This window comes from Phyllobates terribilis, unplaced genomic scaffold (assembly GCF_046119375.1).
Source record: "Phyllobates terribilis strain yellow unplaced genomic scaffold, ASM4611937v1 Scaffold_11__3_contigs__length_659146591, whole genome shotgun sequence".
Lineage (NCBI taxonomy): Eukaryota > Metazoa > Chordata > Amphibia > Anura > Dendrobatidae > Phyllobates > Phyllobates terribilis.
The window spans coordinates 1284037-1296795 of NW_027362771.1; positions in this window are offsets into that span (position 1 = coordinate 1284037).

The window sequence follows — 12759 nt, forward strand, 5'->3', positions numbered from 1 at the left end:
TTTTAGCCCACTATCCCAGACTAGATGGCCTTCTGCAGAGGGCACGGTCGCTGTGTGCTCACTTCCGCCGTTCGCATCCCGCAGCTCAGCGACTTACATCTCTACAGAAGTCGTTGGGCCTGCCACTTCACCGGCTAAAATGCGATGTGCCTACCCGGTGGAATTCAACTCTGCACATGTTGCAGCGACTGTGGCAGCACCGACAAGCCCTGGTGCAATACGTTCTGACGTATAGCCTGGGCCAACGAGATCCAGAGGTGGGGCAAATCACGCTGGAGGAGTAGTCTCAGATCAGGGACCTATGCACCCTTCTGCACAGTTTTGAAATGGCGACGAAGATGTTTAGTGCTGACGATGCCATTATCAGCATGACTATTCCGGTGATTTACATGCTGGAGCACATGTTAAACAGAATTCGGAGTCAGGTGGTGGCACAAAAGGAGGTGGAGGAAGTAGAGGAGGAGGAGTTGTATGCGGAAGGGCTAACATCTGCAAGGTCCAGATGGTCGGCAGCACCAAGGCGGCAGGCATGTGAGGGTGGGGGAGATGGTTTTACCAGGGCGCATGGTAGCAGCCAAACTAGTGAGGAAGGTGCAGGAGCCCAGGAAGAAGTGGAGGACGAACTGATGTAAGACTCATCAGATGAGGGAGACCTTGATCACATTTCTGTTGTGCGAGGTTGGGGGGAGAGGACAGAGGAAGGAAGCATGATTGTTACCTCGCCACCAACACAACAGGGACTTGGTGCTCCTGGATGCGCAACACACATGAGTGCCTTCTTGCTGCACTACCTGCAACATGACCCTCGAATTGTGAGAATTAGAAATAATCCTGACTACTGGGTTGCCACACTGTTAGATCCCCGGTACAAAAGTAAATTTGCAGAAATTATTCCTGCCATAGAAAGGGATGCACGCATGCAGGAGTATCAGCAGAGACTGTTGCAGAATCTTACATGTGCTTTTCCACAAAATACCAGTGGTGCACGTAGTGAATCTCACAGTTCCAACTTGCCAACCGTGGGACCGTCAAGTGTTCAGCTCTCAAACCGTAACAGAACCACAGTATCTGCTGGTAACATCAATTTTGCGGAATCATTTCACCACTTTTTTAGCCCATCCTTTGCAAGGCCACAGGAGACAAGAAGTCTGACACATAGTCAACGCCTAGAGACGATGGTACAGTAGTATCTCCAAGTAAACATTGAAGCCATGACTGTGTCACTGGACCCTTGCTCTTTTTGGGCTTCCAATCTGGATAAATGGCCGGAGCTAGCCACTTACGCCTTGGAGATCTTGTCATGCCCCGCAGCCAGCGTTCTGTCTGAACGTGTGTTCAGCGCTGCTGGTGGTGTGCTGACAGATAAGCGCACGCGGCTCTCCACTGATAATATAGACAGACTCACGTTCATAAAGATGAACAAATCATGGATCCGAAATGACTTTTCTACCCCTGTGTCATCCTGGGGAGAGTAAAAGCTTGATGATTGGTTAAAATCACCCTACCAACCATTTTAAGCTTTCAAATTACTAATCATGTTTATCTGTATCTTGGCTGGAAAATAATTTGGGCTTTGTAGCAGTGTGCAGCACTGATTCTATTAGGCCATCTATAATAAGCTCCACCAGATTTAAAATTACTAATCATGTTTATCTGTATCTTGACTGGAAAATATTTGGGCTTTGTAGCAGTGTGCAGCACTGATCCTAGTAGGCTATCTATACTAAGCTCCACCAGATTTAAAATTAATAATAATTTTTAGCTGCATCTAGCCCGGAAAATAATTTTGGGGCTCCGAGATGCGCAAGACACATAAGTGCCTTCTTGCTGCACTACCTGCAACATGACCCTCATATTGTCAGAATTCGAAGTAATCATGACTACTGGGTTGCCACACTCTTAGATCCCCCAAACTTTTCGATCAACCTTTTCATTTTAATAAAGACCAAAAAAATGGTCATTTTTGAAATTATAAGCATTAGCAGGTTATTAGAAACTGAAATCAAACAGTTTTCAACTCAAAACTTTATTCTAGGTGATGTTACATTTTCACATAGGACCCCTTGTTCGAAAGGAGCTTCTGAACTCTCTCGTCCATTGAATTTGTCAGGTTTTGGATGGTTTCTGCTTCAATTGTTTTGCTTGAGGACAGAATACCCTCCCAGAGCTGTTGCTTAGATGTGAACTGCCTCCCGCCATCATAGACACTCCTTTTAATGATGCTCCAGAGGTTCTGAATGGGGTAGAGGTCAGGGGAGCATGGGGGTCACACCATAAGTTTGTCCCCTTTTATGCCCATGTCAGACAGAGATGCAGATGTTTTATGTGCAGCATGAGATGGTGCATTATCATGCAAAAAAATGATCTTGCTGTGAAATACACGGTTCTTCTTCTTGAACCATGGCAGGAAGTGCTGTTTGAGAAAATCCACATACATTATGCAGTTCATCTTTAGCGCCTTCAGGGATCCTAAAGGGGCCGACAATCTCTCTCCCCATGATTCCAGCCCAAAACATTACTCCACCTCCTCCTTGTTGGCGCTGTAGCCGTGTTTGCGTGGGGTGTCCATCAACCAGCCATCCTCCACTCCATCCATCTGGACCATCGAGCGCTGCACGGCACTCATCCGTGAACAAAGCAGTTTTGAAATCAGTCTTCATGTAATGTTTGGCCCACTGGAGCCGTTTCTGCTTGTATGAAGTGGATAGAGGAGGTCGACAGGATGGCGTATGCACAGCTGCAAACCTCTGAAGGACCCTGCATCTTGTTGTTCGGGGGACGTTGGAGGCACCAGCAGCTTCAAAAACTTGTCTGCTGCTATGACAAGGCTTTTTTGCCGCTGGTCTTTTAACCTGATGTAATTGCCTGTAGGAAAGAGTCCTCAATTTGCCCTTATCAGCACGCACACGTGTGTACTGTGAATCAGCTACATACTTCTTGATTGCCAAGACACTTCATCCTGATCATCGCACAATGTTGATTGTAGTCATGCCTTGACCTAAACACTCCACAATTTGTTGCTTCTCAGCAGCCGACACATCCTTTTTCTTTCCCATTTTGGCAGAAAATGTAGGCTGCTTAATAATGTGAGACAGCCTTCTTAAGTAGTCTTGCCTTTCATTGGACACACCTGCCAAACTAATTAGCACAGGTGTCTGCAATTGCTTACAGTGATATAAAGAGCCCTGACACACATCACCATCAATGAGTTTAACTGACAAACAAACAAATGCTTCCCTTATCACTCCTAAACACTTTTTGCATAATAATTTGGAACACAGTGTACATGTGCTTTTCCACAAAACACCAGTGGTTCACGTAGTGAATCTTACAGTTCTAACTTGCCAACCGTGGTCTGTATGGAGTTGTTCAATAAAGGGCCCAAAATTAAGATAACATAGATGGGAGAGGTCTCTATGAATAGGAATTCCTAAGTATTTGATACCCTGTGAGGGCCAGGCAAAGGGAAAGTTGGACTGGATGGAATCCTATATGGATTTGGGGAGGGAGACATCGAGGGCCTCAGACTTCGCTGCATTGATTTTAAAATTTGACCATGTAACAAAGTGATCTATTTCAGCCATAACAGCATGGATGGATATATGTGATTGAGTGATATATACTAGGACATCATCAGCAAATAGAGAGCACTTGTACTCGGTGCCTCCCACCTCAATCCACCTAACATTGGGGTTATGGCGAATTGATGAGAGCAGGTGCTCCGTCACTAGGATGTATAAGAGAGGGGACAGAGGACATCCCTGCCTTGTCCCATTGGTGATTGTGAAAGGTGATGAAAATGTTCTGATGCACCCCCTGGGCCTTGGGACACCCGGAGCCGGACCCTTTTTGGTGGATGCTGGTGGTTGTAGTCTTCGTGGCGGCGACCCGGTTCCGTGGCTCAGGGTGGTCAAACCAGTGGCGGAACTATTTATGTGGTTTTGATGTTTAAATGTCCTTCTACGCCACCCGTGGATTGCGGTCAGAGTGTACCGCCGCTGCAGGGCAGACCGCTGAGGCTGGTGTTGTGGGTGCAGCAGAGCGTAGCATAACTCCCCACGGGAGGAGTATAGCCTCAGGGCAGTGTATGCGGAGGATGGGGGTGATGGTGCAGGGCAGCAGCAGTAACGACACGGAGTCAGTGATGCAGTCCAGGGCCTTTACTCACAGTTCTTATTATCCAGACCACGTCTGCAGGTAACGGCTGCCCACGTCGTACTGTGCTCACCAGGTGAGGGGCTCAGACAACTCCCAGATAACTTTGGAGTGCTTCACAGGACCCCCTTTGTGTGTCCTTTGTCTGGCCTTTCTTACCAACCCTTCTGTCCGGCTGCCTCGGGCCTCCTCTTGGTAAACTTGGCGCCAGTTTCCCTGACCCTATGTGGTGCCTTCCTAGCGGGTGTAGCGAGGGGTTGCGCCACATAAAATGTCACAGCTTCCGGTTTCTAGCTGAGGGTCGTTTCCTGCCTCCACTAGTTTCGGGGACCGGTCTCCCCCTTTGGCCTGATCCCTCCACGCAGGTGGATTCGGGCGTGCGGTGGCGACTCGCCCGTCCGCACCCCTGGGATCCCTTCATTCCTCGTTCCTGGAGCCTTCTCCGCTCCTCTTCCATCCTTCTCCCTCTTCCAGGCCTGGGCCTCTGTTACTAGGCCCGCCTCTGGAGCAGAGCACATGCAGAGCCCCTGATCCCTGCCACTTCTGCTCAGACTTCTCTGCACTGAACTAAGATGGTGCCCACCTTTTATACTCCCTTCTCAATGCACCCAGGAACTGCTTCCTCCCTGCTCCTGCACTACAGGGTTCCCCTTCTTCAGTGTTACCTCCCCCCACTCCAGCCAGGGACAGGGACTGTCGTGCCCATCTCAGAGGCATATTGGTCGCCCTGCCCCACGGCAATGTGGTGTAATGCATGCAGGTGTCGGGTCCTGATCCACACTCCATCCTTACCTGAGAGTGAGATATCACACCTCTGGGTGAGGTGCAATACCTCTGTAGCAACCGAGCCCTCAGGGTGCTACAGTTCCATTTATCTTCAGCCTAGGTGATGTATTGTGATACAGGGCCGTGATTTTGGCTATAAAAGGGTCCCCTAGACCCCTACCCCAAGTTTTTTAAGAGAATCATATATGGCGTGCCAGAAGACTCTATGGAATGCTTTCTCAGCATCCAACGAGAGTATCTAATTACAAATTTTTAACTGCATCTAGCCCAGGAAATACTTTGTGCCTAGTAGCAGTGTCTGCTAGTCAGCGGATTATCCCGGCTGTTAAGCAAGCTACACCACCTGTAGTTTGGACACTTAATTTTTTCAAAGGAAATTCTTCGGGACCACGGGATACTCAGTGAAGAGGATCAGGAGGCACCCCAAGGCATAGGGGCTGGGACTGGCAGTAGGATGCCTTGCGGTGGACAGCCGAGCTCGATCCTTATAAAAGCTTTTTAACTGCAGCAGCTTTAGTGGACGCTACTGGAGCTGGAATTACGCGGCTGCTGGCATGAGACTTGCCCTTCAATAGATCCTTGTAAATGGATTTAAAGTGTATTCATTCAAATTAGAGAGACAATTTAAATTAAAAAGCTTAGAGCTGCCTCCACCACAGGGGGGCTCGCTCGACCCACCAGCGGACAGGCACCAGTATTGGGAGAGGGGGGCTGGCCATCAGGGTTCACCGTGGCTCTGGCACAAACCCGGCGACATGGAGGTGGCACGGGCAGGAGCGGACTGAACGTGTCGGCTTCTCACTTATTGGATTTTAGAAGGGCATGATATGCCTATATCTGTGTCTCCCCCTCCTTTTACTCCTCCACCTCTTTTCTTTTCGCATGACTATAGGTACTTGTCACTTTTCCATGTGTTAGTTGTGTCTTCTGAGCAGTTTGTCAGCTTTTGGACACCTTTGAAGGTGTTTTCTATGTGTTTCTATGTGTTTTTGTTTGCCTGCCATTGGTTTCAACGGTGTTCAAAGGTATTCAAAGGTATTCGACGAACATTTCGACAAACACACGGGTGTTCGATGAACCGAACCGAACTCGAACACGACGGGGGTGGCTCAACACTACTTGTGAATAGGAGTTCATGGGTTGAACTCCATGGAGAGCCTTTTCTCATGTATTTACTAATAAGCTTTCTATAGAGCCAATGTAAATTTGCATTGATTTTGGGCTTGCGTAGTGCAATTGTGAGATATAGAATCTGTATTAAGTGTTCATAAAGAACAAGATGTCATCATACGCTGTACTGATTTTAATTAAGAATAACAGAGTTAAAACAATGGATTTATTTTTTAACTTACCTATTAGCGATACAATGTTCACTGCCCTTCTTGACATCCTCAACCACCCAAGATGTTTCAGTGGCTTACTTTGTTAATGTGCCTGTCTTGTAAACAGGAGTGCATGGGTTCAACTCCATGGAGAACTTTTTTTCATTTAATTTCTAATAAGTTTCCTATAGAGCCAATGGAAAGTTGCATTGATTTTGGGCTTGCGATAGTGCAATTGTGAGATATAGAATCTGTATTAAGTGTTCATAAAGAACAAGATGTCATCATACGCTGTACTGATTTTAATTAAGAATAACAGAGTTAAAACAATGGATTTCTTTTTTAACTTACCTATTAGCGATTCAATGTTTACTGCCCTTCTTGACATCATCAAGCACCTGTGATGTTCCAGTGGCTTACTGGGTTAAAGTGACTGTCTTGTAAGCATGAGTTCGACTTCATGGAGAGCTTTTTTTCATTTGTTTACTAATGAGCTACCTATAGAGCCAATGGAAATTTGCATTGATTTTGGGCTTGGGATAGTGCAATTGTGAGATATAGAATCTGTATTAAGGGTTCATAAAGAGCAAGATGTCATCATATGCTGTACTGATTGGCATTAAGAACAACATCGTGAAACCAATGGATTTATTTTTAAATTATCTATTTCACTGCCCTTCTTGACATCACCAAGCACCTGTGATGTTTGAACGGCTTACTGGGTTATATCTTCTGTCTTGTAAACATGAGTTCGACTTCATGGATAGCTTTTTTTCATTTACTTACTAATCAGCTTCCTATAGAGCCAATGGAAATTTGCATTGATTTTGGGCTTGAGATAGTGCAATTGTGAGAAATAGAATATGTATTAAGTGTTCATGAAGAACAAGATGCCATCGTACGCTGTACTGATTGGCATTAAGAATAACATAGTGAAACCAATGGATTTCTTTTTTAACTTACCTATTAGCGAATCAATGTTCAATGCCCTTCTTGACATCACCATGCATCTGTGATATTCCAGTGGATTACTGGGTTACTGCACCTGTCTGGTAAACAGGTGATTCAAATAGTGTGGGCTTCTATATATTTTTGTTCAGCCAATTCCTTCAACCATTTCTTGTTTAAGAGTAACAGGATGTTTTTCAATGGCTAAAATCAATGAATATTGTCATTGCACAAACAGTCATTTCTCTGATTGGAAAGGTGGAATTCTGAAATTTTTTGCCTTTTCCTGCTCCTTTTAGCATGCTATAGAAGATTCAAAGAGGGTAAGCTGCTATCTGTTTGCATTCAGCCAATACCTTCATCCATTTCTGGTATATGAGTAACAGGATGGTTTTCAATGGCTAAAATCAGTGAATAATGTCATTGCTGAGTCATTTCTTTGCTTTGAAAGGTGGAATTCTGAAATTTTTTGCTTTTTCCTGCTCATTTTAGTATGCTAAAGAAGATTCAAAGAGTGTGAGCTGCTATCTATTTGAGTTCAGCCAATACCTACATCCATTTCTGGTATATGAGTAACAGGACGATTTTCAATGGCTAAAATGAGTGAATAATGTCATTGCACAAACAGTCATTTCTCTGCTTGGAAAGGTGGAATTCTGAAATATTTTGCTTTTTCCTGCTCATTTTAGTATGCTAAAGAAGATTCAAAGAGTGTGAGCTGCTATCTATTTGAGTTCAGCCAATACCTACATCCATTTCTGGTATATGAGTAACAGGACGATTTTCAATGGCTAAAATGAGTGAATAATGCCATTGCACAAACAGTTAATTCTCTTCTTGGAAAGGTGGAATTCTGAAATTTTTTGCTTTTTCCTGCTCCTTTTAGCATGCTAAAGAAGATTTAAAGGAGGTGAGCTGCTATCTGTTTGCTTTTAGCCAATACCTTCAACCATTTCTGGTATATGAGTAACAGCACGTTTTTCAATGGCTAAAATCAATGAATAATGTCATTGCACAAAAAGTGATTTCTCTGCTTTGAAAGGTGGAAATCTGAAATTTTTTGCTTTTTCCTGCTACTTTTAGCATGCTAAAGAAGAGTCAAAGAGGGTGAGCTGCTATCTGTTTGCGTTCAGCCAATACCTTCAACCATTTCTGGTATATGAGTGACAGGACGGTTTTCAATGGCTAAAATCAATGAATAATGTCATTGCACGAACAGTCATTTCTCTGCTTGGAAAGGTGGAATTCTGAATTTTTTTGATTTTTTCCTGCTCGTTTTAGCATGCTAAAGAAGATTCAAAGAGGGTGAGTTGCTATATGTTTGCATTCAGTGAATACCTTAAAAACATTTCCAGTATATAAGAAAAATGACGGTATTCAATGGCTAAATTGAATGAATAATGTCATTACACAAACAAACATTTCTCTGCTTGGAAATGTCGAATTCTGAAATTTTTTGCTTTTTCCTACTCCTTTTAGCATGCTAAAGAAGATTCAAAGAGGGTGAGCTGCTATCTGTTCGTGTTCAGCCTATATCTTCAAACTTTTATGGTATATGAGTAACAGGACGGTTTTCAATGGCTAAAATCAATGAATAATGTCATTGCACAAACAGTCATTTCTCTGCTTGGAAAGTTGGAATTCTGAAATTTTTTGCTTTTTCCTGCTCCTTTTAGTATGCTAAAGAAGATTCAAAGAGTGTGAGCTGCTATCTGTTTGCGTTCAGCCAATACCTTCATCCATTTCTGGTATATGAGTAACAGGACGGCTTTCAAATGCTAAAATGAATGAATAATGCCTTTGCACAAACAGTCAATTCTCTGCTTGGAAAGGTGGAATTCTGAAATTTTTTGCTTTTCCCTGCTCCTTTTAGCATGCTAAAGAAGATTTAAAGAGGGTGAGCTGCTATCTGTTTGCGTTCAGCCAACACCTTCAACCATTCCTGGTATAAGAGTAACAGGACGTTTTTCAATGGCTAAAATCAATGAATAATGTCATTGCACAAATAGTCATTTCTCTGCTTGGAAAGGTGGAATTCTGAAATTTTTGCTTTTTCCTGCTCCTTTTAGAATGCTAAAGAAGATTCAAAGATGGTGGGCTGCTATCTGTTTGCGTTCAGCCAATACCTTCAACCCTTTCTTGTATAAGATTAACAGGAAATTTTTCAATGGCTAAAATCAATGAATAATGTCAATGCGCAAACAGTCATTTCTCTGCTTGGAAAGGTGGAATTCTGAAATTATTTTGCTTTTTCTTGCTCCTTTTATCGTGCTAAAGAAGATTCAAAGAGGGTGAGTTGCTGTCTGTTTCCATTCAGCCAATACCTTCAACCATTTCTGGTATATGAGTTTCAGGATGTTTTTCAATGGCTAAAATCAATGAATAATGTCATTGCTCAAAAAGTCATTTTTCTGCTTTGAAAGGTGGAATTCTGAAATTTTTTGCTTTTTCCTGCTCCTTTTAGCATGCTAAAGAAGATTCAAAGAGGGTGAGCTGCTGTTTGCGTTCAGCCAATTCCTTCAATCATTTCGGGTAGATGAGTAACAGGACGTTTTCAATGGGTAAAATCAATGAATAATGTCATTGCACAAACAGTCATTTCTCTGCTTCGAAAGGTGGAATTCTGAATTTCTTTTTCTTTTTCCTGCTTCTTTTAGCATGCTAAAGAATATTCAAAGAGGGTGAGCTGCTTTCTGTTTGCATTCAGCCAATACCTTCATCCATTTCTGGTATATGAGTAACATTACGGTTTTCAATGGCTAAAATCAATGAATAATGTCATTGCACAAACAGTCATTTCTCTGCTTGGAAAGATGGAATTCTGAAATTTTTTGCCTTTTCCTGCTCCTTTTAGCATGCTATGGAAGATTCAAAGAGGGTGAGCTGCTATCTGTTTGTATTCAGCCAATACCTTCATCCATTTCTGGTGTATGAGTAACAGGACGGTTTTCAATGGCTAAAATCAATGAATAATGTCATTGCACAAACAGTCATTTCTCTGCTTGGAAAGGTGGAATTCTGAAATTTTTTGCTTTTACCTGCTCCTTTTAGCATGCTAAAGAAGATGCAAACATGGGGAGCTGCTATCTGTTTGCGTTCAACCGATACCTTCAACCATTTCTGGTGTATGAGTTTCAGGATGTTTTTCAATGGCTAAAATCAATGAATAATGTCATTGCTCAAAAAGTCATTTCTCTGCTTTGAAAGGTGGAATTCTGAAATTTTTTGCTTTTTCCTGCTCCTTTTAGCATGCTAAAGAAGATTCAAAGAGGGTGAGCTGCTGTTTGCGTTCAGCCAATTCCTTCAATCATTTCGGGTAGATGAGTAACAGGACGTTTTCAATGGGTAAAATCAATCAATAATGTCATTGAACAAACAGTCATTTCTCTGCTTCAAAAGGTGGAATTCTGAATTTCTTTTTCTTTTTCCTGCTTCTTTTAGCATGCTAAAGAATATTAAAAGAGGGTGAGCTGCTTTCTGTTTGCATTCAGCCAATACCTTCATCGTTTTCTGGTAACAGGACGGTTTTCAATGGCTAAAATCAATGAATAATGTCATTGCACAAACAGTCATTTCTCTGCTTGGAAAAATGGAATTCTGAAATTTTTTGCCTTTTCCTGCTCCTTTTAGCATGCTATGGAAGATTCAAAGAGGGTGAGCTACTATCTGTTTGTATTCAGCCAATACCTTCATCCATTTCTGGTATATGAGTAACAGGACGGTTTTCAATGGCTAAAATCAATAAATAATGTCATTGCGCAAACAGTCATTTCTCTGCTTGGAAAGGTGGAATTCTGAAATATTTTTATTTTTCCTGCTCATTTTAGTATTCTAAAGAAGATTCAAAGAGTGTGAGCTGCTATCTGTTTGAGTTCAGCCAATACCTTCATCCGTTTCTGGTATATGAGGAACAGCACGTTTTTCAATGTCTAAAATCAATGAATAATGTCATTGCACAAATAGTAATTTCTCTGCTTGGAAAGGTGGAATTCTGAATTTTTTTGCTTTTTCCTGCTCCTTTTAGCATGCTAAAGAAGGTTCAAAGATGGTGGGCTGCTATCTATTTGTGTTCAGTCCAAACCTTCAACCATTTCTGGTATAAGGGTAACAGGACGGTTTTCAATGGCTAAAATCAATGAATAATGTCATTGCACAAACAGTCATTTCTCTGCTTGGAAAGGTGGAATTCAGAAATTTTTTGCTTTTACCTGCTCCTTTTAGCATGCTAAAGAAGATGCAAACATGGGGAGCTGCTATCTGTTTGCGTTCAACCGATAACTTCAACCATTTCTGGTATATGAGTAACAGGATGTTTTTCAATGGCTAAGATCAATGAATAATGTCATTGCACAAAAAGTCATTTCTCTGCTTTGAAAGGTGGAAATCTGAAATTTTTTGCTTTTTCCTGCTACTTTTAGCATGCTAAAGAAGATTCAAAGAGGGTGAGCTGCTATCTGTTTGCGTTCAGCAAATGCCTTCAACGATTTCTGGTATATGAGTGACAGGACGGTTTTCAATGGCTAAAATCAATGAATAATATCATTGCACAAATAGTCATTTCTCTGCTTGGAAAGGTGGAATTCTGAATTTTTTTGCTTTTTTCCTGCTCGTTTTACCATGCTAAAGAAGATTCAAAGAGGGTGAGTTGCTATATGTCTGCATTCAGCCAATACCTTCAACCATTTCTGGTATTTGAGTAACAGGACGTTTTCCTATGGCTAAAATCAATGAATAATGTCATTGCACAGTCATTTCTCTGCTTGGAAAGGTGGAATTCTGAAATTATTTTGCTTTTTCCTGCTCCTTTTAGCCTGCTAAAGAAGATTCAAAGAGGGTGAGCTGCTATCTGTTTTCGTTCAGCCAATACATTCAACCATTTCTGGTGTATGAGTAACATGACCGTTCTCAATAGCTAAAATCAATGAATAATGTAAATGCACAAACAGTCATTTCTCTGCTTGGAAAGGTGGAATTCTGAAATTGTTTGCTTTTTCCTGCTCCTTTTAGCATGCTAAATAAAATTCAAAGAGGGTGAGCTGCTCTCTGTTTGCATTCAGCCTATACCTTCAACCATTTCTGGCACATGAGTAGTGTTGAGCCACCCCCGTAGTGTTCGAGTTCGGTTCGGTTCGTCGAACACCCGTATGTTCGCCGATCTGTTCATCAAACTGTTCGTCGAACACCTTCGAAAACCATTAAAACCAATGGCAGGTAAACAAAAACACATAGAAAGCTGACAAAGTGCTCAGAAGACACAACTAACACATGGAAAAGTGACAAGTACATATAGTCATGTGAAAAGAAAAGAGGTGGAGGAGTAAAAGGAGTGGAAGACACAGATATAGACATGTCATGCCCTTCTAAAAGCAAAAAAGTGTGAAGCCGACACGGCCAGTCCGTTCCTGCCCGTGCGACCTTCTTGTCGCCGGGTTTGTGCCAGAGCCACGGTGGACCCTGATGGCCAGCCCCCCTCTCCCAATACTGGTGTCTGTAAGCTGGTTTGTCGAGCGAGCCCCCCTGTGGTGGAGGCAGGTCTAATCTTTTAATT